General features: G+C 41.8%; 1 non-coding gene across 1 annotated transcript; it reads left to right on the top strand.

Annotated features, from left to right (window-relative positions):
• The first annotated feature begins 5 nt into the window (after positions 1-5).
• TRNAI-AAU lies at positions 6-79 on the top strand. The gene has a single exon. It is a non-coding gene; the product is annotated as a tRNA-Ile (tRNA).
• The last annotated feature ends 6,452 nt before the right edge of the window (positions 80-6,531 follow it).

Raw genomic sequence — 6,531 nt, 5'->3', positions numbered from 1 at the left:
CTCCGGGCCGGTTAGCTCAGTTGGTTAGAGCGTGGTGCTAATAACGCCAAGGTCGCGGGTTCGATCCCCGTACGGGCCACAGATTTTTGTTCCTTCACCGCTCTGGGTTGCTGCGGGCGGGCCGGGTGCCCCGTGTCGTGAGGCGGCGGGGAGCCCCTGGCGGGGTTTGTTTTTTGCTTCGGTCGTCCTGAGGCAGCGCAAGCGGGGAGGTGGCGATCGGGGGTGGGCGGTAGGGCCGCAGTAAAGGTTTAAACTGGGCTTGAGCGGCCATGCAGGGAGGTGGGCGCGAGGTGCGAGGGGGAGGCAGGACGGCGGCAGGGGGTGGCACTGGAAAGGGAGCAGCACGGGAGGCAGAGCAAGGGGGCAGGGGCTTGTAGGGAGAGGGCAGGGGGTCTGGGAGGAGGGAAGCCGGGTAACCGAAAACGCAATAGGAAAAACGTAGGTTGAAAGGGCATTCTGCGAAATTAAAAACCTTTCTGTGGGACATCACCGAGTATTCAATATCTTTTGCCTCAGAGAATCTTCTCGTCTTGTGCTTCTGTTAATTACCGTTAGGCCTGAAGAAATCTTGAAGGATTTCGGATGGTCCTTACTCTCCCTTCACAATCACAGGTAACTAAAACTTCGTATCAGGTCTTCACCTCAGTACAGCTCTTTAATAATTGTCGCCAGGGGCTGGAACCGCTGATTCTGGCTGAAGTTAGTGGGGTTTATTTCTCCTTTGAATTTTTTTTTTTCTGTGGAGCATGAGGACAAACAGATCTCCCTTGACAGCCTGATTCAGAGAGTGTTCTGAACTCCATATAGGAGATATCCAGATTTGATGGACACGCTGCAATCCGAGTCTTAAGTCTTATTATTTATGTAGTATTTATTCAAGAGAAAAAATCCAGGCCAAACTGAGGTGTGCTCTATTAGAGTAGTGTGTCTGCACGAGCAGCTAAGATGGATCCCTGCTGGCTCAACTGGCCTGTGTAAGGGTGTTTTGTCTCCAAGAAAATTCTCTTAGAAGCTCAAGACAGATATTATTTTTGTCCTGTCTACCTCTGAACTGAAATGGGATTTCTCCAGAGGAGGGAAACTTTCTGGTGCAAATGTTTTGCTTGTAGAAACCAGTGGTTTCATTATTGGAGCTGCATGCAGACAGGCCACAGCTTCTTTGGGAAAATATCTTGAGTTTAACAGCATTCTATTGATTTCTTTCACAAATTTGCTAATATGCTCCTTCACTCCCAGGGCTGTTGCTTAAGGCTTTTTCTAGCTGCAGTGTTTGATTCAAAGTAAGTGGTAATAATAAAGAAAAAAAAAAAAAAAAAAAAAAAAAAAAAAAAAAAAAAAAAAAGTAGTAAGAAAAGGCAGGTGCCACTCATGCCAAAGTCTGAGTTTTGATTATGCTCTTCCCCACAGATTCACCAAGGGACAACAAGGGCACATGAGAAATGTCATTCCAAAGTCACAATGTAATTATTAAGTCAGAGATGAATATTCATATTATCTAGCGTCCAGACTGCTGTCACGACTTTATCAGATGTCAAGGGAGAGTAATGTGGTGCTGTTTTGATGACCTTCTGTCTGGCTACTCCACTCAATGATCCTCTTTAATTCCTTTGGGTCCAGTTACAGTGGTCAGGACTTGACTGCATATAATGACATCCATTTTAAATTAAGTGAAAGGAGAAACAGCATGTTGTTTCATTTCAGAAAAAAAAATAATCTGGGAATAATATTGCTTTGTTTTATGTTTCCCACATTAGGAATCAGAATTTTATTGCAGCTATGTTGTTGTATAGCTAAGTCCTTGCTATAAACCAAGGTGAGGCAATGGCTCCTTGGCCACTTTTTCAGTTTTGTTGGAATTGCTTATATTCAGTGTGGGTTTTCTGGTGTCCAGGACTGTATGGACATATTTTCCCTAAATTTAATTTCAGCAGATGGTTGTCAGATTGTGAGGGTCAGCCATTGTCCCTAGGGGAGTCATTCTAGAGCTCATTCTTCAACCTCAAAATTAGTAGGAGAATAAAAGAAGATATTAAACAAGTAAACCCATATAGTGGAATAATGCTCCTGTGAGGACAGCAGAGGAGTTTCCATTTGGAATGGTGTGCAATGGCAGATGCTGGGGCATATTCTGGGGTTACTGTTCGGTGTTTCATTTAACCTGTAATCGGACTGCATAGCTTTGAGACTGGAACGGGTGTTAGTTGCTGTGTACTTAAAAAGCATGGTGTGAAGCATGGCTCCTCTGCCCACAGCGGGCAATGATGGAGAGGATGAACCTTTCTTATTGCCTGTGACAATGCTGGACACTGACAGCTGAGGAGGAACCTTCTGATCAGTCTAGCCAAACCTCTTCCTTCTGTTACTGTTTCAGACATTGTGCTTGAGTTACACAGACCAAATGAGCTAATTAGTTTCATATCCTTCACTGAGATGACTGCATTCTTGTTTGCTGCCTGAAATACTACTAGGAGGGCTCTTTAAGTTAAAATAGTTGAAGCTAGCCAGAAAATGGATTCACACTATATTTAATTCAGCAGGTGCATATTCATTCACTCAGTAATGTTCTGAAGCATTTTCTCTTCTGGCCGCATCACAGGTTAATTTTATAATTTCTTGTATTTTACTTATTACTAGAGAATGTAAGTGTCTTGCCATCAGGGTGCTTTATTAATTCAGTTTTCCATTAGTGTTCTTAATTATGGTGAAAATCTGAGTGGCAAGGATTCATCTGGTATATCAACAGAGTAACACACAGGTACAATCCAGAAACAACATTATTGAAACCACAGGCAGGGTATGGTGGAAGGGGTTTTTCTTTAGATCAATTTGTGTGTGACTAAGTGTAAGTATTAATGCTATTATCTATCATAGGTGAAGTTTAAGCTTTGCTTAAATCTGGTGAGTGTAGTGTTTACCTTCTGCCCACTAGAAAAAATGGCAGCTCTGTCAAAAAGCCCAAGTCTGTCACAAGCCCAAACAAAGGTTTTTATTTAATGGTGTTGTGAGCAGAGGTGCAGGTGGGAGGGGAATGAGGAAATGCCATAGAACAGACTCAGGAAGGAGCTGCCAGCCAAGAATGTGGCTGAATGGGGACGGGCAGCCCAGTCCTGCTGAGTCCAGGATCTGGCTAAAAGGAACTGGGAACTGCAAGCAAAAGCCCAACAACCACCCCCCTGTTCGGGTCCTCCAGTGTCTCAGAAAGAGGGCTTATTCAGGAAAGAGGACTGCATGAGAGGGATGCTGGCTTCCAAGTTTCTTTTTCCTTTGTAACTGACATAACAAGGACTCTGAATTTTTGTCTTGCGGTTCACATCAGAACAGAGTAACTATACTTAATGCTGAAGCTGGAGAAATATTTTCTTCAAACTGATTGTTCTGAGAAAGCATTCACTGAAATGAAATATAAATAAATCTGAGTAATGTCTTAAAACCCGAGTAAGTGTGATGAGATGGCCTTGTACAGGAATCAAGTCTTTGCTCTTAAGATACAGTATAAAAGAATTAAGTAACTTTGTAAACAAAGTATCTGGCAATTTCTCCCACAGTTTCAAACTAAACTCTGCCTTCAGAGTTACCAAGTTTATTGAGCCCAAACAGTCCTCTTTTTCCATTGTGGAAGAATGGACCAGCAGTGCCCATAGTACAATAGGGCTGTGGGGAGGTCATTGAAATCACATTTAAACACGTCCCATATAGAACCAGGTGGAAAACAAATGGGAAAATACCTGGTCCCTGGTGTGTGTTTGTGTTTATTTCACAAAGAATAAACTTTTCTTACCGTATTAGTGGGAGGAGCTGTAGCTATACACCAGTTCTGTGTAAGGCTTCTTTCCCTGTGGTGAGGTACAACAAATGTTCAGTTTAACTGGTATCTAGTCACTGTTTCACAGGGAAAGTAACCTAGAGATAATGTAACCTTTGCTGGTATTCTCTCAAAGCTTAAAAGAAAGTGTGTTTAGGTCTGGGTGTGAATTTTCTTATTTTCAGAGATGAAGAGCACTAGAGTTTTGAGGACAATATATTATGCTCTGCCATTTTTGTAATTAACCAAAATATAAGGAACAATGGCAGGTAGTCTGGGGCTTGGCATCCTCAGGTTTGTGTGGAGAAAACATTGTGCTGTCCCAGAGGGGGACAGCAAATGACAGATCCCTAATATTTGGAATGATCAAGGCTGATCATGTTCCTGAACAGACAGTATAGTTAAACTCTGCTCATACTCCCTCCTTGTATGCACTGTCTGTCAAAGCAATCTTGAAAGCACAAAGCAAGTGGACAGAGCAGGACAACACATCTGTATGCCACTCTGCAAGCTTGACAAACCCTCGTTGCAGACTTCACAGAAAGCAACTCTGGCACTGAGCTCTAGAGGTCTGCAAACTCATGCTGTCGAGGTGTGGAACAACTGTCAAGGTGGGTTAGTTTTAAGAAAAGAGCATCTGACATTGTACCCTTGAAACAATGCTTACCAAAACGGCCTTCAGCTGCAGTTTCTGCCCCTTGGACTGTATTGCTCAGGAGTGGTTCAGTCTGCAAAGTGTGGCAGAGATTCCACTGAGGGTCCAAATCTAGGCATAAAAGAAGACTTTTTAGTTTCTGTGGATTTCCTTCTCAGGCTGAGAGGATTCAAATATCTGGTCAGTCCAAAGTGACAAAGACCGATGTCAGTGTCACGTCTTCCCTGTTGTCCTTGAAAGCCACTTTCTTTTCAGCTGGAGTGTGTTTTGTGTTTCTTCATGTTGGCTTCGTGGAGAATTCCCCTGAAGGTCAGGGAATGGGACAGGTTGAATGAGAGAGTTGAAGAGAATATAGTTCAAGGAGCAATTTATCTGATGCATACAGGAAAGGCACAGGTAATTGCCACATGCCCAATGAAGTTTCACTGGCTTGTTAATATATTCTATCACTACTTTCAGTAAAACCAGCTTTTTGATGGTAAACTCTGCTCTTGAAATATTAGAACTGTTTTTTAAAGAGAAAATCTTCCTGCCTCCCACTTAAACACGACTTTTCTGGTTGTACCCTTATATGTACAAAATGAAAAACTGAATAAAAGCAAAACAAATATAATTCTATATTTTTTCCATGAAGTATTTCATTTCAGCAAAACCAAGGCAGTGTGGGCTGAACATCTGACTAAGAATTAAAGGACAAATGAATATCCTGGTTCTCAGTTATGCTTTTGACTCCATGCCTAGGTCTTCAATTCCCCCATCTGTACAAAAAGGGCACATGAATATTCTAAGTATGAAGCACTCTGAAAATCCTCAGAGAAGTGCTACAAACCCTCTCTCTACAAAAAGAGGTGGTTACCTTACTGTATCCTAGCTGTAGAAAAACAACCTGTTGGGCTCATTTGCACACCTAGTGGTGGATGAACATGAGCAAAGGAAGCAGCTGGTCTGGTGCTGAGTTAAAGAAAAAATAAAATTAGCCATTAGTATCTGTTTAAAGTATGAATTTATTTCTACTAGAGAGAAAGCATGCTGGGACTTCCCTATGGTGATAGAACTTTGTAAAGTGGTAATTTCTGCCTAATATTGGTTTTAATGAAAAAATTGGATTTCTTCCTTTCATGTGTATATATACTTCTGCTCTTCTCCAGCTTCGTTCTGTAATGGAAAGATTTGCAATAACTCTGCCAGCAATGTAAAGGGCAAGTTTTATTTTAAGCAGTTGGGGCTCTAAGCAACTGATATTGAGGCAGCAGATAGAGAATACATTTTTATGATATATTTTGGTGGATACACTGACCAGGGTCTTCCTTCATGGTGCTTACAGACATATTTGTTTTTCAAGGAATGACTCTGTAACTCTGGCATTTTGTGGCAACAAGGATAAGAAGGAGATTCCGCTGCCTGCATACACCTTTTCATTTTGTCTCCTTTTAGATGGCTATTCTGGGAAAAAACTCCTGAAGGCAAGCTGACTGGTTTGATGTTTAATTTTTTAATGAGGAAAGAGTGACTCTGCAGAGATTAATAACTAGAGAATCCCAACAGGTCACTCTCTTCAGCTCTTGGATTATGTTCCTAGCTCACATGATGCCTTTTTTCTCTCCTCCTGCCATCCTACTAATATAACCTGGTACTAAAAAGAAAAGTTACATTGTTGTGTAAACACCAATGCTAATGATTCTCCAGTTACTACTTGTCATATCTGTCAAGCTTGCTAATGCTAGATGCTGGACAGAACCCTTTTTGCTCTTCAACAGAGGATATGGTTCTGCAAGAAAAAAATGGGACTTCAGTTTTATCAGAAATTCAGTGAGACTTACTGAAGTACAAGGATGAGTTTTGTAGAAAGAGAATATGCCTCTCGTCTAGGCCAGTTTTGCTTTCTGACTGCAGTTGTAATTTCATTTCCTCCTCCACAATCAAAGGCAAAACTGATTGTAGATTTGGGCCATTGCTTGCTATTTGGTAGGAAATTTGAGGGAAATGTCATGATTATAATGATTATTAAGGGAGGGGAAGGTCAGTAGAGGGTGGCAGGAGCCCAGAATAGACTCAGCCGTTCTTATGGTTCTTC

The sequence above is a fragment of the Athene cunicularia genome (genome assembly GCF_003259725.1).
Source record: "Athene cunicularia isolate RWA chromosome 1 unlocalized genomic scaffold, athCun1 chr1_part1, whole genome shotgun sequence".
Lineage (NCBI taxonomy): Eukaryota > Metazoa > Chordata > Aves > Strigiformes > Strigidae > Athene > Athene cunicularia.
Note: the sequence above shows the minus strand (reverse complement) of the source record. Positions and strands in the feature narration are given on the sequence as shown.